Here is a 21,886-nt window from a genome sequence, read left to right on the forward strand (position 1 = left end):
TTGGCCTTGAAGCAAGAATAATACACCCGCTATGGGCTGAATTGTGTCCCTCCCCTCCCAAAAAATTCACAAATCAATGTTCTAACCCCCAGCACCTCAGAATTCAACCGTATTTGGAGTCAGGGTTTTTAAAGAGGTAATAAGTATTAACGGGGGTCATTGGGGTGGGCCCTAATCCAATACAACTAATGTCCTTACAAGAAGATCAGGACACAGATGCATACAGAGGGAAGTCCCAGGTGAAGACACAGAAGAAGATGGACAAGTCCAAGCTGAGTAGAGGCCTCAGTATGAAAACAACTCTGTTGACACCTCGAGCTGGTACTTCTAACATCCAGAGTGGTTTAAATTTTTGCGTTTACGTCATCCATCCAGTCTGCATTTCTATGACAGTCCTGGAGCTAGAAGAACTCAAGGACTTGGACCACAGATAGGAGTGGACTAGGAAGGGGATATATATTGACCTAGAAGCGAGGTAGGAAGAGAGAGGCTGGGAAGGTGCAGGCACACAGATGCAAACCTCTCTGAGCGAGACGTTGCCTCAACCAGACAAAGGGTTTAGTTTCTGCCTTGAGGCATCTGCTGGTTTTCAGGAGGAGCTTGGTTGCATTTTGGATGAGGGTGTGTGCCTTTCATAATTTAATGTTGATGAAAGATATAAGAGATGATGATAGTTCTCCATCCACAAATTATCCCACTTCTGAGCAGCATTCAAAACAAGTGACTACTCCTTTTTTTCTTGTAACTCTCTCCTCTCTTGGATTGGACCTCCTCTCTTGGCTATGTCTGCTGGCTGCTCTTTCATTTCATTGCCGCCTCTTTTTTCCCTATCTAAATTCTGAATGTTGGCATTCCTCAGGGCTCCACTGTAGATCCTCCATCTTCTCTGCCCATCTGATTTCTCCCAGAGAACCTGGTTTAAACACCATGAATAAACACATGATCCCAAATCTACATTTCTGGCCACTCCCTTAAGCGCCTGACTCAAATGTCCAAATGCATACTTGATGCTTTCCCCAGGAATGTCACATAGATGTCTCCGATTTTGTGAGTACAAAATTACACTTGATTTCCCGGTTTGACCTTGCTCCCTCTCCGATCCTTCCATTCTCAAATTAAATGTTACCACCATCCATTCAGTTGTTAAAGCCAAGTCACTCTAGATCCCTTTCTTTCTCTAACCAGATCACATCAGCAAGTGCAGACCATTCTACGTTTAAAATATATCCCAACCTGTCCATCTCTTCTTATCACCTCTACCAACACTACAGTCCAAGACACCATCTTCTGTAGCCTGGACTATGGGTGGAGTCTCCTGCTTTGCACATCTACACAGAAGAAGATGGACAACTCCAAGCCGATGGACAACTGCAAGCCAGCCTCCAGCCAGAAGCATGGAGTATCACACTCTCAACCCCATGTAGTCTGCCTCGTCCTACAATTCCAGCTGCACCTGGCTTTACTCTTCTCCGTGCTTACTCCTTTCAGACCTTTTTTTTTTTTTTTTTTTCAGTTTCTGTAATGTGTGCATTTCCTAGATCATGCTCCTTTGAAATGACTTAGGAGCAAATTGGTGGTGGGAGGCAGGCTGGTGATGTGAAAGGAATGAGGGTATGAGAAGAATGAGGAAGAAAAGAAAGGGAAAACTCAGAGAGTGCATTTTTGGAGATTGGTGTTCCGGACAATATGTCCAGGACCTCTGAGAAGTATACAGAACGCCTCTCAGAGATGTTAACCTGAAGGAGGGTGGCTGGGGCATCTGTTTACCAGCTCTTGTCCCCCCCAGTTTAGGGTTGCCTGGCAGGGGGTGGGAGTGGGGAAGAGCGTCAATACTCCTGCATTTCTGGGCTGTATTTGTGCCGCTGTCAGAGAAAGCAGAAAGATGCTCAGAGGCTTGCAGTGGGTGGATATCAGCTGGAGGTGAGTCTGACTGTCCACCACAGCTTTGGCTGAAATTGAGGAGGGCTGAGGGGAGGGAACGTGGGGCACCAGATGTGTCTCCAGCTCCAAGATCTTCTTGCACTGGTGACTTTGCGCATGCTAGTCCTTCTGCTGGCTTTTTCCTCCTCCCTCCTCTGTGAGTAGCTGAATCCCTTCTACAGTCTTAGGTCTCACCTTGCCATCATGTCTTCAGAGATGCCTTCTCCTGTCTCCCAGTATACATCGTGTCTCCTTAGCGAGTCTTTCTCATAGCACCTGCAGTGTATGTGCCAGGAGTCATGATTCTGTATTTGTGTGTTCTAGGTTGCATCTGTCATTCACACAGGGCTGTCATTCTCTGACATTTTTGTTTATCTCTGTACACCCAGTGCCTAGCAGTCCATCTGCAACACAGTAGGTGTGCAACCGATGAGTAAATGAGGACAGATTATAAACCTAAACATGTAACCGAGAAACCTGTCTCGAGTCTTTTTGGGCGGCAGCAAAAGCAAAGAGCCTGGTTCTCCATCAAGCCTGCATTGCTGGTAGAAGAGCTCAGGTTTCCTGGGCAACAGATGGACAATAGTGGGGGAAATCTAAGGACAACACAGAAACAGGGAAGGATTCAACAAACATTTGTGGAGCTTCTACTGTAGGTCAAGCTGTGCCTAGGTGAAGGGGGTACAAAACTTGGGAAGGCACAGTACCGGCTCTCACAGCGTGGTCATGGGGTGTCACGGGAACATGTAAGTGGGAAAGTGAATGGAAGAGAGCCAGGCACTAGGCGAATGTGAGACTGTACATTGGTGAAAGATGAAACTCCATGGTTCGAAAGAGCCTCCCAGACTATGAATCAAAGGCATTCATAGTCAAGTGGGGCCCGGACCAGGGGCGTGTGAGGATCTGAGGGAGATTCTTGAACTATTTAAACTCAAGGGGTGCTTGAAAATAGTTTTGCTCACAAGTTTCAAGGGCTGCCTAGTGCTATGGAAGATGGTTTCTGATATAGAGTGCAGCTGCGCCATTCCCAAGCCAGGGGGAGAATGCTGGCACCAGACCACTCTCTGGGTAAATGAGTAGCCATGAAGGATTAAATCAGGCATGCTCTCTTTAGTCTAAACCTTCACAATTTAATACTTTTTATTTTGGGTGCCAATAGCCAAAAATGAGTGATAACATTGAATAAAATTTGACATAATTTATCTCTAAACTTGCAACTCAAAAAGTACCTAAAAGGAGTTCCCGCCATGGCTCAGTGGTTAACAAAAAAAAAAAAAAAAAAAAAAAAAAGTGCTTTTTAACATGAAAGATATTCTGTGATATCATGTGCTTTAAGTGCAAATCTACTAATGCAGGAGGTGAGTGGTACAAAGACTCTGAGAAATGAACTCCTTTATCACAGCCCCAGGTTTCTCCTAAAACCACTTCGCCCAAGCCACTTCTCAGTATAGGCGCTCCATTCACATCTAAAGTGGTTAGGATTTCAGGAATTTAAAGAGATAACATTCTGAAGGTACTGGCAGGTCACGAAGGGTCATGGAACAAGTCAGAGACTGGGAATTGGGAGGCTGGTTTTCTGGTCCGTCTCTGTTACCACTCGGCTGGGCAGCAGCGATCACTAACCCCTCTGGTCTCAGGTTCCCCAGTTGTGAAGTGTGGCCTGTCCTCTCAGCTCTAAATGCACAGGGAAGAGACCAGAGGCAATACATCGTGTTTGAGGCTTAGAGCCAGACCATCCGGATTCAAATCCATGTAAATCAAACCCATTTACCAGCTGTGTGACACTGGGCAAATTACTTATCTCTACCTATTTTCTCATCTTTAAAATGAAGCGATGTTAGTTTCTGTGTCATAGGATAGTTGTGAAGATTAACCGATTTCCTATACATGAAAATCACCAAGTAAGCACTATATACGTTCTTGCTAATATTGTTCACTGTTGCCTGACTGTAACAGAAAACCCTGGATACAACCTAAATACCCCTCACTAGTTGACCAGTTATATCGACTATCAAACAAAGAATGAGGTATGACTGTGTGTTCTCACTGAAGATCTCCAAGTAATTGGCTAAGTGAAAAAAGCAAGGGACAAAACAGGGAAGAGTCTGCTGCCATGTGTGTGAGTTCATGTTTAAAGGGCACACATAGACAGAGCCAGGCTAGGGTGTACATAAGAATTTCTAAAAGAACATAGAGAAACTTCTTAACAGAAGTTCTATCTCTGGAGGAGACTAAGTGGGGACAGGTCAAGAGAGATTTAACTATGTATACCCTTCTACTTGAATTTGTTCAATGTGAATCAGTGCCTTTTTCAAGAAATAAGCTAGTTAAAAACAAACCAAGGGAGTTCCTGTTGTGGTTCAGCGGTAACAAATCCAACTAGTATCCATGAGGATGCAGGTTCGATCCCTGGCCTCACTCAGTGGGTTGAGGATCTGGCATTGCCGTGAGCTGTGGTGTTGGTGGCAGACACGGCTCAGATCTGGCATTGCTGTGGCTGTGGCCTCGGCCGACAGCTGCAGCTCTGATTTGACCCCTAGCTTGGGAACCTCCCTATGCCATGGGTGCGGCCCTAACAAGAAAACATAAACAAAACAAAACAACCCACCAAAATGATAATGCCTGCTTTGTATGTCTCAGAAGACCATTTTGAGGAATAAATGTAAGATAATACATCTAAGTGCATGGTGAAAACCAGAAAATGCTCTGTCACTGTAATGCATTATTAAAATGAGTGTTTGGCCTACAAGATCTAGAAGCCCTAAATGTACATGGTTGCTGAAATCAATCAGTGTGGCTTTAGAGTATGTGCCTAATGATGGTGACTTGAACAACAGAATTCACAGTAGTATTGACTATTGATATAAGCGGCTCTGGAGTATTAGCAGCATCATTTGAGTAGCATTAGTAGCACCTGATTTTCCATGAACATCAAAGCTTCTCTTGTGGAAATCAATTTATTTTTCCATTTAACTAAAGGGTAAGTGTTCCTCCCCAAGATTTTTCGCTTTGGAGTTCTACTTATGCTGTAGTTTTGGAAGAAAGAATCCTAAGGTTAAGTTTTGCAGTATTTTAAGTATGTTCTCCTTCCTCCCAAGAGGTATAACCATTAAGACAATGTTCTCAAATGAGATCCCCTGTGTCTTTCATTCGACATTCCAATGGTGAAAAGGATTTCTCTAAATGGAAACTTGAAAAAAAAAATTGACATCAGGAAGAAATTAAAAGTCAGGTTAATTTCAAAGGTGAGGATTATAAGTGTTTCCAAATCAGGCCCAGAGGAGAGAAAGCAGGTGGGGATGAAAGTTAGCACAAACCCTTGCTCCCCTCTTCCTCAATTCCCAAAACTGGAAATTGTGAGTCAACCTTAAGGAAACACAGAGTTCCTGCCTTGGGGCTCAATTGTGAACAAGGAGGTTCCACAACCGTGGGAAAGTTCGGTCTCACACACCACACACAAGAGTGACACTCAGGATATCCCAGACCTGGGGTTTGGGAGCCTGGACACACAGCGTCAGGCTGCCTGCTTTCCAGGCACAGGGCCCTGGGCAGCAGCCCCCAAATGTGGCCTAGAAGGCAAAACGCCTTTTGGGCTTTCTCGTCCCTGTGTCATTTTGCAAACAGTCTGTCTCAGCTCATTCGCCATCTCCCAGCACTTGCGGTTTCTGGTTTCTAAGCACCCCCTAGGGTCCCTGACAAATCAGTTTCCATCTCTGCCATCACAGACCCTCCATTAGAAAACTGCAGAGTGGTGGTGTGTACATTGCTGGTCTCATCCATCTGAACCGTTTCAAGTCTCAGGGGCCATCCATTTGCAGAGTGCGGTCTCTTTCCTATTCCTCCCCACATCCTGGATGAAGAAAAGTGCATCTAGGATGACTCCATTTTCCTCCCCACCTTGCTCCTCTAAAATGGAATGCGAAGAGCAGCTCTTCCCCCGGCAGGGGACTCTGTCTGCCACCCTGATTTCTTTGATTGTCCACAGAGCAAAATGCAGAGATGCTGACCGTGCATTCAACTTTTTCCCTTTTCTCTCAGTAGAGCCCTCTTCCAGGCAGTGGCTGGTGGGTGCGGTGACTCCAGCTCCCTCGCTGCTCTGGGCAGCCTCTCACCTCCCCTCCCTGCTGAGGCCCCAACCATTTCTGCCTGCTGGGCTGCAGGGCCCAGAAAGCTTATCTCTCTCCAAATTTGGAGAGCAAGGTTCAGATGCTTCGAGGAAAGTTCAGAAGCATTCCTTTTTCCCAGTGACACAGGAATTCAACCCCAGGACCGGGTAGTGCTTTGTGAAGGTGGCTGTAAGAGAGGAGAGCTCTCAGAATGATGCTGTGTTCTTAGGTACAGACTGCCTCCCTGGAGATCCAAGGAAAGGCCTTCGCCATAGTTGCCTAAAGGCCAAGAACAGGGAGTTCCCATCGTGGCTCAGTAATAATAAACCCAACTAGTATCCATGAGGATGTGGGTTCGATCCCTGGCCTCGCTCAGTGGGTTAAGGATCTGGTGTTGCCATGTGCTGTGGTGTAGGTCACAAGATGTGGCTCAGATCTGGCATTGTAGTGGCTGTGGCATAGGCTGGCAGCTGCAGCTCTAATTCAACCCCTAGCCTAGGAAGGAACCTCCATATGCCACGGGTGAGGACCTAAAAAAAAAAAAAAAAAAAAAAAAAAAGGCCAAGAATGGAAATCAAGAAATCTCTTCTCTAGAATAACAATTGGCCATTGAGCTCTGATTTTGACAGGGATCTTTCCCTCTTCTGCTACAGCCCCTACTACTACCACCCTGGCCCCCCAGTCCATAGCAGACATTCCTACAGCCTGGGTAGCTGGGCAAGGAGACTGTCAAGGAGAAGGGATGGGCACCAGGGGACAAAGTTCTAATGTTTAGTTTGTCTATTTTGGAGGTACAAATTGTGGACCAGTTTCATCACAAGGTCCATACTGGGACTTTGTGGTCACTGAGATAATAATAGCTGATACCCTATAAAGCTCTCCAGTGCCAGGTACTGTCTAAAGTGCTTTTTTAATAGCTAGTCATTTGATCATTAAAATAATCCTTGGACACGGTTGATTTTATTATTATCCTCATTTCACAGGTGTGGAAACCAAAACGTGGAAAGGTAAAGCAATGCACGTAGGTTCACCATTTCAGTCAGGTACCCACATACAATTCTAACCTTAGAATTCTGCTCCAGGGTCTGTACATGGAACCACCACATTGTTCACCTTTCCCAGGGATTACTGGTTTAGGGACCTCAAAGTGTTCCAATCTTTGTTCTATGAGATATAGACACATGAATAGTTTGGAGGTAAAAGAGCTTTCTGCAGGACTGTTGACTAAAAGAATCCAACATGCAGAAGAGTTGAGATAAATTTTGGTTTCGATCTAACAATGAAATGAAATGGAGGAAAAACAGAAAACGAGTAGGAAAGGATGATGAAAGGAGAGAAGAAAGAAAAGGAAGTTTCATTCATTCATGTAGTTAATAAATGAGTGTCTTCTATGTGTTAGGCAACATGCCAGACACTAGGAACCAATGGTTAGCAAAAAAGAAGATACAATTTTTGACATAGGGGAATTTGTAGTTTAATAAGGGAGAGTGACCTTTATTAAATAACCACATATATAACTTTTGCATGACAACTCCTATTTAGTGCTATGAAGGAAAACATCTTGAGGCTCAGAATAGGCGACCTGGCCTAGTCTATGTCCTGGTTGAAATGTGGAGGGCAGTGGTTGAAAGCACTGCCCCTTTCAGGGCAAGGGTGGCGTTGATTCTGATCTTGAATGAATAAATCTCACAGACATGATGGTCATCTTAGTTTTTCATTAGAGGAACTTCGAAAGGGAACCAAAATGAGTGTGATGAGTGTGCTTTTTTGCCTTTCAACTCTCCCCAGTCTGTTCTCATTTTAACTTAATGTCTGGTTCAGCGCCCTTTCCCCTACAGAGGGCCTCCTAAAACACTTTGTTTCTCTTCAGGAACAGGTTTTCACTGGGCAATTGTTTATTGAAGCACTCATCTCTCAACGATGCTGCTACCACTACACTAACTTCGCAAAAACATCTGGGAGCTAGTTGACTAACCTCAATTTCCCTTCAGCCTTTGGTTTACCCCCAGCAGGTTTGCCTGAACCCAAGGCTCCAATATTCTTTTGGTTTTGTTTTGCTTTGGCTGTGCCTGTGGCATACAGAAGTTCAAGAGCCAGGAACTGAACCTGTGCTACAGCAGTGATCCAAGCCACCACAATGACAAGGCCAGATCCTTAACCCACTGAGCCACAAGGGAACTCTGGCTCCAATATTCTTAACTGTTAAACTCATTCTCTCTTTAGATTATCTATAGATTCTCTTGGCATTATCTTTTTCACCATTTACAGAATATACAGTTTCTCCCAGAGAGAAAAGTATAGAGTTAATCCTACTTCTTCCACTTTCCCTTCACTCCATAAAGGAAAGATTAGAACACTCAAAAATTCTAAAGTAATGATGTGAAACAACTAATTATATGGCAATGTGGAATATCTTATGTCACAGGTAATACTGAATTTGTGTATTAGAGGTAACATTGATTTTCAAATGGTTTTGTTGGAAGTCAAAAAATCAATTCGCTTATAGGACTTTAGCCTTCAGGAGTTATATTTAGTTGAAAATTGAGAGAATAATTGTTATTCTTACCACTATTATGCTGTCGCTGCTCTTTGCCAAGGTTGTTCCTCACATAGACGCTGAGTGGAGTCCAAAGGGGTGGGGCACTGTCTCCTGACATAGGCTTCTTGTATTTGGATTTGGGGATTTACAGCCTCTGTGGGAGTCAGCAGGCATCAGGGAAAAAAAACACATACTCAAAACACATTCCCATTTCCCCCTTCCCATTAAAACTACTACACACAACCAGGGCATAAAAACAGACACCAGGAGCCAAGGGTGCATGTTTATTACCTTCTTGCAGGACACACTGGGGAGTCTAGCAAGACCCCCTGGTGAAAGAACCACCTCACCACAGGGTGCTAAACTCCTCTCCAGACACAAAAGGGCATTAAATACCCTGTTTTCGGAGTTTCCATCGTGGCACAGCAGAAATGAATCCAACTAGGAACCATGAGGTTGTGGGTTCGATCCCTGGCCTCGCTCACTGGGTTAGGGATTCAGTGTTGCTGTGAGCTGTGGTGTAGGTCGCAGCTGTGGTGTAGGTTGCAGACGTGGCTTGGATCCTGTGTTGCTGTGACTGTGGTATAGGCTGGCAGCTATAGCTCCAATTAGACCCCCAGCCTGGGGACCTCCACATGCTACGGGTGTGGCCCTAAAAAGCAAAAAAACAAAAACAAACAGAAAAACCCCCTTGTTTTCAAAAGGATGTGTTTCCCTCATTTCTGAAAATGTTTCCCAGCTGGAGGTGGGCTGTAAGGCTCTTTCTGGAATTTTTGGCTCTAGGCACTTAAAAGGCACCCTGGGTGTCTGTCCTGACCCCTTTCAACCTGAGCTTTCACTTTGGGTGACTGCCTCATCCTGCTCCTACAGGAATAATCTTGTAGGAGTTCATTATTGAGAAATGTCAAGCAGAAACCATTGTTCAGCTAGAAAGTGATATTTTCCTAAGAGCGTGATACAAAGTAAGTACCACGCATTCTGTCATTCATTCAGGCACCATCAGTTAAGCAGTGCTATTCACCTGTCCAGGATTGAGGCTGGGGCTGGGGTATATATAGTGAAAAGTAAGACAGCCCTGGGCTCTGTCCTGGTGAAGCACACTTTCTACCAGGGAAGAGAGAGATGGATCAAAATGATCCCACAAATAGATGATGACAACTGTGAGCAGTGTTGAGTGAAAGGCAGGAAGCCAGGCAAGTAGAGGTGGGTGGGGCAGGTCCACGGTGAGCTCAGACCTGAAGGACCTCACTCTTCTGTGCCTTTGCATGTGACTGACTTCTGCCTTTGCCCATGCAATCTGCTCTGGAGCATGGACATCTAGTAGAGCAGGGCTTTCATGGGGAGTAACTCATCCACAGAGGCTGGTATAAGATTTTGTTTGGCACTTAGTGGATGATGCCTGACCAGCCTCTTGTATCTTCTGGGACCAGAGCCTGGGCCCTCAACGTAAGAGAAGTGTTCTTACAAAACTTCTCAGCAGCATTTAAATGATTTCAATGGGGGGGGGGGGGGTTTGACTAGGAAGTACAACTAAGAGTCATTCCACTTAACGATTATTTTAACATCATTCCATCTGGTTCTCTTGCCTGCCCCAGAGGTAGATATTCTTATCATGCCCATTTTTTAGATCAGGAAATAGAAAAGATGAGTGTTTCAGCTATTCATCCCTTCTCTTCTCTTACTGTAATATTTAATACTCTATTGTCCAGACTTCTTTGATTGTATTTTTCCCTCACAAGACGTTCAGCTTTATGAAGGGAGCTATAATCACCAGTATATCCCAAGAACCTAGCAAGTACCAATACACAGAAATTATTTATTGAAAGAATAAACAAATGAATGAATGAATTGTTACAAAGAAAATCTGTGTTCTCTGGGGGAAGAAAAAGACATTGAACAAATTTTCCAGTGGGATGTGACCAAACAAGACTACTTTGTCCCAGATGGGTTGGATTTCAAGGAAACAATAAATGTAAGGGCCAACTCAATATTTCACATGCCTGAACTGAAAAATCTGTAAAAGACATGTGAAAACACACAACACTTATCTTAAGCCTCTCCCACAAAATTACTACCTCCACCTCTGACTGTTGTCAGCCTGGCTGCCAAGAGACACAATGAAAATGCCCTCCCCCACTTCAATTTCCTGCTCTGCTTCATGTCAAGATAATCTCTGAGTATGGCTGTTTTACATGTTATGGCTGAAATCGGAAGTCCTGAATGGCAGTTTTAGAAACATGACTTCATCAGGACAGAGGTCAAGCCAGTGCAGTATTAGCCACACTGTACCCTGTGCCCCTCCCCACCTTCCTTCTCCTTCCTCTTTTGATAGAAAAACAATGCCATCTGCCTGTTGATATCCAGTCACCGTGTATAATCCGATGCCCTGCTTACCACTAGGGCCCTTCCCTTGCTTTCCCACTGGCAGGGGGAAAACACTCAGCCCAGAAGAATTAGCAAATAGGAAGATTTCAGGGGTCATCTGGTTTTATGAGTTAGGCTAGAGGATGGGTGTCTCTGAGTTTCACACTGAATCAGGTATTCATGGTTCTAAGCTTTTGGTCCTGGATCCAAATCAGAGAAACAGTAACTTGAGAGTCAGACTCACAGAATGTCAGCTTTGGCTGGCAGTGCAATTCTACCAGCTGTTATACTACCACCTCTGTTGTCACTATTCTGGGATGTTGAGTTTCCCACCCTAACAACTGCTCAAAGAATTTCACTTGAGTGAATTGTATGAAACCATGTTGTGGTGACGAAGGCACAGAGGATTTGGAGACAGGTCTGGATATGATGGTGCATTAAACAGAGTGAGGTGGGTGCTCCAGGCCTCACTCAGACCTCCCATATATTGTTTTTATTTGAATGGGAAAGTTATCGAGACAAAGCTAACACAGTAGAGATCCATAAACATTTTTTAAGTCCTTAGCAATCCTCTTTTAAATGATGACTATTTAGCGGTAAAAGATGGGGTCAACATGGAAGAGGTCTTGAATTTATTTCTTCAAAGGAAAAAATTGCAAAGCAAAAATATGAGTATTTTAAATTTATCTTCTCCAGATTATCCACTATAAAAAATTAAATTATACTGGAAGCAAGGAAAGTATCTTAAGAGAGTTTATAAATAAAAGTATAATTATAGAGACTGAGCTTCTGAATAGACTAGGAATTAGGAAAGTAGTTGCGAGTCTCACTTCTGTCCCTTAACCACTTGTATAACTTTAGGAAAGTCCCTTCCCTCTTTTAAACCTCATTTTCCTCATGTGCAAAATGATGGGGCTTGGTGGGATAATTTTCAGGGTGCCATTTGCAACAGTAAAATTCTCTGGTTCAGTGAAATACTGTGTATATTTAAAGAAGCCAGTATAATCGGCTGTTTTCGGTGGTGTGAGTTTGGCTTCTGAGCTGTCACTTAGAAGGAATTTTCAAACCACAAACCAGTGGTGGCAATCTCAGTGAAACAATCTGTAACTGAATTTAAATTACATTAAAAAAATCCAATCCTTCTGGAAAATGTCTGAGAATGTTGAACTGCATTGACTATTTCAACGTGACTATCTCAGTAGTAGTGATATTAAATGTTATTAATATTATAATTATCTTAAAAAGAGAGATAACTCTAGTAGGATTACTGTGCCACAAAGAAAATACAAAATTATTATACAACCCCTATTATTAGCCATTGTGGGATTCTGCTATTTTTTGAGGCCATTGTAAAATGTGTGTCATCAGGAAAAGAATGTCTGATTCAAACCCTGCTAGAAGAACTAAGGCAACAGGAATGTTGGAAGCTCTGTTTCTAAGCATTCAGAAAGTAAGGCGCTTCTATAATTTTATACAAAAGGTTATTTCTCAGGTAAGCCCCCTGGTGTGCCTCAGAATCACCTGGTCTGTGCTTACTTGCTCCCATTCACACAGACTCACTCTCCACTGAGCCAAAGACCAGGTGTCTGAAACTACTAGACCAAATGCCACTGGAACTGCAGGAGATGCCCTGTGGCTTGGTGTAATCTGCTGCTGGCCCCCACACCCTGGTCTCTGCCCTGTGGTGCTTCTGCCGGGGATGTTGTAGATATAAGCTAAAGAACAAGAGGTTTTTTAGAACAATCTGAGCAAGAAACCAAAGAGAATAAAAGATTTTTCCTTTAAACTAGTTTATAGGATTCAAGGACATGGACTAAAAAGAAATATTGTAAATAATGATACTGGGTGTCCCTGAGACCTGGCAACCCTCGTTTAAAGAGGAACCAGAATAGGGAGCTAAGACTAGACATGTAGAAGTCAGTTTTCCCAAGTGCTCCTACTAGTCTTCTCAGGATGTTGTTAACCCTCACCTCCTGACTCAGCATCCTTAAAAACAGCCTTCTAGATTTCTTTGGCCCTAAAGTTAAAACTATCTTTTGACAACCTTTGAAAATATGCTGTGTCCTAAATTAAGATCCAAAGCCTGAGACCAGTACTCCTTAACGCACTCCAGGACATCACAGCTTTATACCCTGGATAACTTTGAATACTTTAGCTTTCTATTTATTGAGAAGGAAAGTGTAAACTAAACATAGTGAAATAATGAGACAAAATGGTAGAGTAGAAAGACTTGAGCTCACCTCGTCTCATGAGCACAATAAAGTAACAACCAACTGCTGAACAACCAGCGACTGAAAATATTGGAACCAATCAAAAACAATATTCTATATCCAAAGACAAAGAAGTAGCCACAACAAAATGGTAGGAGGGGCATTTTCATGATATAATCAAATGCTGTACTTGATGGGTGGGTGACCCACAAGCAGGAAAATAAATACACCAGAGGAGTTCTCCCACAGGTGTGAGCATCCTGAGCCCCATTTTAGGCTCCCCAGCTTGGGGGTTTGTCATTGGGAGGAGGAGCCCCAGAGAATTTGGCTTTGTAGTCCAGTGTAGCTTGAGTGCAAGAGTTCTGCAGCACTGGGGGAAACAGAGACTCCACTCTTGGAGGGCACACACAAGTTCTCCTGTGCATTAGGACCCAAGGCAAAGCAGTGACTTCATGGGACTCTAGGCCAGACTTACCTGTGGGTATTAGAGGATCACCTGGAGAGGTGGGAGGTGGCTGTGGCTCATTATGGGGGAAAGGACACTAGGGGAAGAGGTCCCAGGGAATACCCACTAGCATGAACTCTCCCACAAGTCACCCTTTTGGCACTGAAACCTGGAACCACAGAACAGCCTGTAGGCTCTAGTGCTGGCATGACTCAAGCCAAAGAATGAACAGGGTAGGAACACGGCCCCGCCTACCAGCAGACAGTCTGCCTAAAGTTGTCCTGAGCCCAGAGCTACCTCTAAATACACCCTTGACATGGCCCTGCCCACCAGAGGGACAAGACCCAGGTTCACCAGTTCCTACCACCAGGAAGACTGCACAAGCTCCTGGACTAACCTCACCCACTGGGGGCAGACACCAGAAGCAAGAGTTACAACCTTGCAGCCTGAGTAACAGAGCCTGTGGAATGGACACCACAAACACAAAGTTAGACAAAATGAGAAGATAGAGAAATATATTCCAGATAAAGGAACAAGATAAAACCCAAGTAAAGCAAATAAGTTAAGTGGAGACAGGCAATCTACCTGAAAAAGAATTCAAAGTAATGATAGTAAAGATGATCTAAGATCTCTGAAAAAGAATGGAGGCACATACAAAGAAGATACAAGAAATGTTTTACAAACAGCTAGAAGATTTAAAGAATAGGAGTTCCCATCATGGCACAGTGGTTAACAAATCCAATTAGGCACCATGAGGTTGTGGGTTTGACCCCTGGCCTCACTCAGTGGGGTAAGGATCTGGCATTGCCATGAGCTGTGGTGTATGTTGCAGACATGGTTCGGATCCTGCATTGCTGTGGCTCTGGTGTAGGCTGGTGTCTACAACTCCAATGAGACCCCTAGCCTGGGAACCTGCATATGCCAAGGGAAGCAGCCCTAGAAAAGGCAAAAAGACAAAAAAAAAAAAAAAAGATTTAAAGAACAGAGTTGAGGAGTTCCTGTTGTGGTGCAGGGCTTAATGAATCCAACTAGGAACCAGGAGGTTGCGGGTTCAATCCCTGGCCTTTCTCAGTGGGTTAACGATCCGGCATTGCTGTGAGCTGTGGTGTAGGTTGCAGATGTGGCTCAGATCCTGCATTGCTGTGGCTCTGGCATGGCTGGTGGCTACAGCTCTGATTAGACCCCTAGCCTGGGAAACTCCATACGCCATGGGAGCAGCCCTAGAAAAGGCAAAAAGACAAAAAAAGAAATAATAAATACAGAGTTGAACAATACAATAACTGAAGTGAAAAATACACTAGAAGGAATCAATGGCAGAATAAATGAGGCAGAAGAACAAATAAGTGAGCTGTAAGACATACTGGTGGAAATCACTGTCTTCAAACAGAATAGAGAAAAAAGAATGAAAAGAAAAGAGGACAGTCTGAGAGATCTCTGTGACAATATTAAATTCACCAACATTTGTATAATAGGAGTCCCAGAAGGAGAAGATGGAGAGAAAGGTCATGAGTAAATACTTGAGGAGATAATAGCTGAAAACTTCCCTAACATGGGAAAGGAAACACTCAAGTGCAGGAAGTGCAGAGAATACCATTAAGGATAAATCCATGGAGGAACATATTGAGACACATATTAATAAAATTGATAAAAATTAAAGACAAAGAAAAAATATTAAAAGTAACAAGGAACAAACAACAAATAAGATACAAGAGAAATTCCATAGGTTATCACATGATTTTTAGCAGACACTATGCAGTCCAGAGGGAGTGGCATGCTATATTTAAAGTGAAGAAAAGGAAAAAGCTATAACTAAGAATACTCTGACTAGCAAGGCTCTCAGTCAGACTCAATGGGCAAATCTGGAAAAGCTACACAGACAAGCAAACACTAAGAGAATTCAGCACCACCAAATCAGCTTTACAACAAATACTAAAGGAACTTCATCAGACAGAAAAAAAGACACAACTAGAAACAAGAAAATTACAAATGTGAAAGCTCACCGGTAAGGACAAACAAATTGAAAAGGTAACAAATCATTCATACAAAATATGATATCAAAAGCAGCAATTTTGAAAAGAGGAGAGTTCAAATACAGGATATGGGAAATACATTTGAATTTAAGAGACCAGAAACTAAATACAATCTTGTATATACATATATATAGACTGCTATATCAAAAGCTCATAGAAACTGCAAATAAAAAATCTACAATAGATACACACACACAAGATAAAGCAATCCAAATACAACACCTAAAGATAGTCTTCAAACCACAAGAGAAAGAAAAGAGCAAAAGAGAAAAAAGACCTACAAAACCAAATTCCAAACAATGAACAAAATGGCAATAAGAACATACATGTTGATAATTACCTTAAATGTAAATGGTTTAAATACTCAAATAAAAATACACAGACTGGCTGAATGGATATTAAAACAAGACCCATATATATGCTTTCTACAAGAGACACACTTCAGGCCTAGGGACATATACAGACTGAAGTGAGAGGATGGAAAAAGGTATTCCATGGGAGTTCCCCATACATGTGGCTCAGCAGGTTAAGAATCTGACTAGTATCCATGAAGATGTGGGTTTGATCCCTGGTCTTGCTCAGTGGGCTCAAGGATTTGGCATTGCCACGAGTTGAAGTGTAGGTCACAGACACAGCTTGGATCTAGTATTGCTGTGGTATAGGCCAGCAGCTGCAGATCTGATTTGACCCCTATCCCAGGAACTTCATATGCAGCAGGTGTGGGTGTAAGAAGATGAGAAAAAAAAGAAAAAATAAAAATAAAAGAAAAGAAAAAGGTATTCCATGCAATGGAAATCAAAAGAAAGCTTGAGTAGCAAAACTCATATTATCAGATAAAATAGACTATTAATTATTTTTTTATTTTTTATCTTTTTGCCTTTTCTAGGGCTGCTCCCACAGCATATGGAGGTTCCCAGGCTAGGGCTCGAATTGGAGCTGTAGCCGCTGACCTATGTCAGAGCCACAGCAACGCGGGATCCGAGCCGCATCTGCAATCTACACCACAGCTCACGGCAACACTGGATCCTTAACCCACTAAGCAAGGCCAGGGATTGAACTCGCAACCTCATGGTTCCTAGTCAGATTTGTTAACCACTGCACCACGATGGGAACTCCAAAATAGACTTTAGAATAAAGAGAGTTACAAGAGAAAAGAATGATCAAGGAATAAATCCAAGAAGATATAACAATTGTAAATATACATGCACCAAACGTAGGTGCACCTCAATATATAAGACAAATTTTAACAGCAATAAAAGGTGAAATTGATAGTAACACAATAACAGTGGGAAACTTTAACACTTACACTAATGGATAGATAATCTGGACACAGAACAGATGAAACATAGGCTTTAAATGACACACTAGACCAGAAGAACCTAATATTTACAGAACTAAAAGCAGCAGAATATACATTCTTTTCAAGTGCACATGGAACATTCTCCAGGATAGATCACATGTTGGGCTACAAAACAAGCCTTTGCAAATTTAAGAAAATTGAAATCATATTAAGCATTGTTTCCAACAACAATGCAATGAGATTAGAAACCAATTACAGGAAAAAAAAACTGTAAAAAATACGAACGTGTGGAGGCTAAACAGTATGTTACTAAAGAAGCAATGGGTCACTGAAGAAATCAAAGAGGAAGTCAAAAAATAGCTACAGACAAATGAAAACAAAAACACAATGATCTAAAACCTATGAGATTTAGCAAAAGCATTTTGAAGAGGTAAATTTATAGCAAAACAAGCTTACCTCAGGAAACAAGAAAAATATCAAATAAAAAACCCTAACCTTATACCTAAAGCAATTAGAAAAAAAGAACAAACAAAGCTTTAAGTTAGTAGAAGGGAAGAAATCATAAAGATCAGAGCAGAAATAAATGAAATAGGGATAAAAACAATATAAAAGATCAATGACACTAAAAAATGATTCTTTGAAAAGATAAACCAAATTGGTAAACTTTTAGCCAGATGTCAAGAAAAAACTAGAGAGACCTCAAATCAATAAAATTAGAAATGAAAAGGAGTAGTTATAACTGAAACCACAGAAATACTAAGGATTTTAAGAGACTACTATAAGCAACTATATGCCAATAAAATGGACAACCTAGAAGAAATGGACAATGAAAGATAAGAAAGATAAGAAATTAAAGAAAGAATTTCATTTATCATTGCATGAAAAAGAATAAAATAGCTAGGAATAAACCTACCAAGGGAGGCAAAAGACTTATACTCTGAAAACTATAAAATGCTGATGAAAGAAATCAAAGATGACACAAAGAGATGGAAAGATATATCATCTTCTTAGACTGGAAGAATATTATCAAAATGACTGTTCTACTCAAGGCAATTTAAAGATTCTATTCAATCTCCATCAAATTACCAATGGCATTTTTTCACAGAATTAGGACAAAAAAAATTTTTTTTTATTTTTATGGAAACACCAAAGGCCCCAAATAACCAAAGCAATCTTGAGAAAGAAAAATGGAGTTGGAGGAATCAGGCTTCCTGACTTCAGACTATACTACAAAGCCACAGCAATCAAAACAGTATGGTTTTGGAGTTCCCATCATGGCTCAGTGGATACAAATCTGTCTGGTATCCATGAGGATGTAGGTTCAATCCTTGGCCTCAGTGGGTTAAGAATCCAGTGTGGCCATGAGCTGTGGGGTAGGTCACAGACATGGCTCAGATCTGGCATTGCTATGGTTGTGGTGTAGGCCAGTAGACATATCAGGATAAAAAGCCCAGAAATAAACCTATGCACCTATGGTCAATTAATCAACGCCAAAGGAGGCAAGAATACACAATGCAGAAAAGACAGTCTCTTCAGTAAGTGGTGCTGGCCAGATAGCTACACATAAGAGAATGAAATTAGAACATTTTCTAACACCATATACAGAAATAAACTCAAAATGGATTAAAGATACTATAAAACTCTTAGAGGAAAACATAGGCAGAATACTCCTTGACATAAATCACAGCAATGTCTTTTTGGATCCATCTCCCAGAATAATGAAAATAAAAACAAAAATAAACAAATGGGACCTAATTAAACTTAAAAGCTTTTGCACAACAAAGGAGACCATAAACAAAACAAAAAGGTAACCCACAAAATAGAAAATATTTGCAAATGAAGAGACCAACAAATAATCAATCTTCAAAATATACAAATACCTCATTCAGCTCAATATCAAAAAAACAAACAATGCAATCAAAAAATGAGCAGAAGATCTAAACAGATATTTCTCCAAAGAAGATACACAGATGGCCAAGAGGAACATGAAAAACTGCTCAATATCACTAATTATTACAGAAATGCAAATCAAAACTACTCTGAGGTACTGCCTTACCAGAACGACCAACAACAAAAAGTCTATAAATAATAAATGCTAGAGAGGGTATGGAGAAAATGGAACCCTCTCACAATGTTAGTGGAAATGTAAACTGGTATAACCACTATGGGGACAGTATGGAGGTTTCTTAAAAAACTAAACATAGAACTATCATATGATCCCAGCAGTTCCACTCTTGGGCATATATCCAAAGAAAACCATAATTCAAAAAGATATGTGCATCCCAATATACATTGCAGTTATAATAGTCAAGACATGGAAGCAACCTAAATGTCCACCGAGAGAGGAATGGATAAAGAAGATATGTTACACATATATAATGGAATATTACAGAGCCATAAAAAAGAACAAAATAATGCCATTTGCAATAACATGGATGGACCCAGAGATTATCATACTAGGTGAAGTAAGTCGGCTAGAGAAAGACAAATATCATAATATCAGTTATATGTGAAATCTAGAAAAATGATACAAATAAACTTATTTACAAAACACAAACAGAATCAGAGCCTTCAAAATAAAATTTATGGTTACCAAAGGGGAAAGTTGGAGAGAAGGAAAAATTAGGACTTTGGGATTAAGATATAAACACCACTATATATAAAATAGAGAAACAACAAGGACCTACTGTGTAGCCCAGTAGACTCTACTGAATAGTCTTTTGGGCTACACCACAGCATATGGAGTTCCCAGGCTAGGCGTTGAATCGAAGCTGTAGCTACTAGCCTATACCACAGCCAGAGCAATGCCAGATCAGAGCCACGTCTGTGACCTACATCAACCTACACAGCTCACAGCAACACTGGATCCTACTGAGTGAGGCCAGGGATCGAACCTGCATCCTCATGGACGCTAGTCAGATTCATTTCAGCTGAGCCAGGATGGGAACTCCTCTACTGAATATTCTGTAATAACCTATATGGGAAAAGAATCTGAAAAAGAATAATTATATATATATATATATATATATGTATTACTGAATCATTTTGCTGTACATCTGAAACTAACACAACATTGTAAATCAACTATACCCCAATATAAAATAAAAATCAACTTAAAGAAAAAAATCATCTGGTTTGTGAAAATGCGCATCCTCAGGCCCCATGCAGATGTATGGAATTAGAACTTGAAGCTGGACTTTTTTTTTTTTTTTTTGGTTTGTCTTTTTGTCCTTTTTAGGGCCATACCCGTGACATATGGTGGTTCCTGGGCTAGGGGTCTAATCAGAGCTGTTGCTGCTGGCCTATGCTAGAGCCATAGCAATGCCAGATCCAAGTCCCGTCTGCAACCTACACCACAGCTCACGGCAATGCCAGATCCTTAACCCACTGAGCAAGGCCAGGGATTGAACCCACAACCTCATAGTTCCTAGTCGGATTCATTTCCGCTGCGCCACGATGGGAATGCCGAAGCTGGACATTTTTAACAAGCACCCTATATGCAGGAAAAGACTTGGGGACTGAAGGTCTAGAAATGTACTTAAGGGGAAGAACGTTTTTTTCTACCATGATGTTTTGTTTTGTTTTTCATTTTCAAAATTTTCCCTTTAAAAATTTTTTTCACTGTTTTTTGTCTTTTAAGGTTTTATTGAAGTGTAGTTGATTTACATTGTTGTGATAATCTCTGCCATTCAACAAAGTGATTCAGTTATACATGTACACAATTCATTCTCTTTTAGATATTTTTTCTGCACAGATCATCACAGAATACTGGGTAGAGTTCTCTGTGCTATACAGCAAGTCCCCGTTGACCAGCAATTCCATATGCCTCAGCGTTCACATGCCATTCCCAAAACTTCAGTCCATCCCTCCCCGTTAACATGTTCTCTTCGGTAACCATAAGTTTTTCAAAGTTCGTGAGTCTGTTTCTGTTCTGCAAATAAGTTCATTTGTATCCCTTTTTTAGATTCCACATATAAGTGATTTCATGTGATGTTTGGTTTTCACTGTCTGACTTACTTCACTTAGTATGAGAATCTCTAGGTCCATCCATGTTGCTGCAAATGGCATTATTTCATTCTTTTCTATGGCTGAGTAATATTTCATTGTATATATGTACCACGTCTATCACAATGTTGTTGAAAAAAAAGTTTCTTAACATCTCTAAACCTTTAGTTTCTTCTGTGTAAAATGAAGTTTCTATAATGATTAAATGAAGTAATGATTGTAAATGCATCATGAAAGTAAGCTATTATTGCTATACCTTGTAATTGTTCTAGAACCAGATTGCTTATAAGAAAGTGACTTAAATATAATAAACTCTTCTTTACTTTCTTCTTCTGGTACTTCATTATTATTGGTATATATTTAAATTCAGAGAACCTTAGGGAGCTTTTAAGGAGCTCCTGTATCTGACAGGGCTTAGCGAAGGAAACAGAAAACTCAAGGTATCCTAAGTAGAAAGAAATTACTGTAAGGCATTAGGTAATTCTAGAACCACCGGAAAGACTAGAGGAGCAGGGATCAGTGGCAGCCACTGCACTGACTGAGTTAAAACACACACTGCTGAGTGGGGATCTAGAGGCCAGGAAGCACTGCCCTAGTGAACACAACTTCCCCTCCAACCCCTGAAGGCTGGAACGTAGAAATTCCAGGTCTGAGCCCAGCTACCAGCTGACTCTTGACATACTGAGGCCTTGTTTGCTCATAAAAATGGTCACAGGAAGATGTTCTCAGCTTCACTCCCATATTCCAAACAAAGAGCATCTAGGCACCTGAGCCCATGAAGCATCCGGAAGCCTGGCATCAAGAGAATCTGGAAAATGGATATGTCAGTTCTCCAGCCTCTGCTATGGAGAAGCAGAGAGAATGAGATTGAACACACACTGGACGACATTCAGTCAAAGCCAGTCTCTCTCCAGCACCTTGTTATTTGCTATTTGAAATATGTGGCTTGGGAGGAAGTTCCCTTCCT

General features: G+C 41.6%; 1 protein-coding gene and 1 long non-coding RNA gene across 15 annotated transcripts in view; one reads left to right on the plus strand and one right to left on the minus strand.

The window, feature by feature from the left end:
* The window catches only part of APC (APC regulator of WNT signaling pathway), a 324,590-nt gene that overhangs the window by 177,624 nt on the left and 125,080 nt on the right, over window positions 1-21,886 (minus strand). For 8 of the 12 annotated variants that reach the window (XM_085009295.1, XM_085009310.1, XM_085009309.1 and 5 more), the window contains one exon: window positions 8,593-8,719. The exons of the other annotated variants lie outside the window; for them this stretch is intronic. The gene's annotated coding sequence lies outside the window, so the exon portion shown is untranslated. The remainder of the gene's footprint in view (window positions 1-8,592; window positions 8,720-21,886) is intronic. 12 annotated transcript variants of the gene reach the window in all.
* LOC106509521 (uncharacterized) overlaps window positions 1-21,886 on the plus strand; it is a 59,222-nt gene that overhangs the window by 32,511 nt on the left and 4,825 nt on the right. For 2 of the 3 annotated variants that reach the window (XR_001307130.3, XR_001307131.3), the window contains exon 3: window positions 1,186-2,396. The exons of the other annotated variant lie outside the window; for it this stretch is intronic. This is a non-coding gene — a long non-coding RNA (uncharacterized LOC106509521). Of the gene's footprint in view, window positions 1-1,185; window positions 2,397-21,886 lie in introns of those variants that run through there. 3 annotated transcript variants of the gene reach the window in all.

This window comes from Sus scrofa, chromosome 2 (assembly GCF_054392235.1).
Source record: "Sus scrofa isolate SSC_HxYL_T2T_F1_AM1 chromosome 2, Sscrofa_HxYL_maternal_Yorkshire_Landrace_v2.0, whole genome shotgun sequence".
Taxonomy (NCBI): domain Eukaryota; kingdom Metazoa; phylum Chordata; class Mammalia; order Artiodactyla; family Suidae; genus Sus; species Sus scrofa.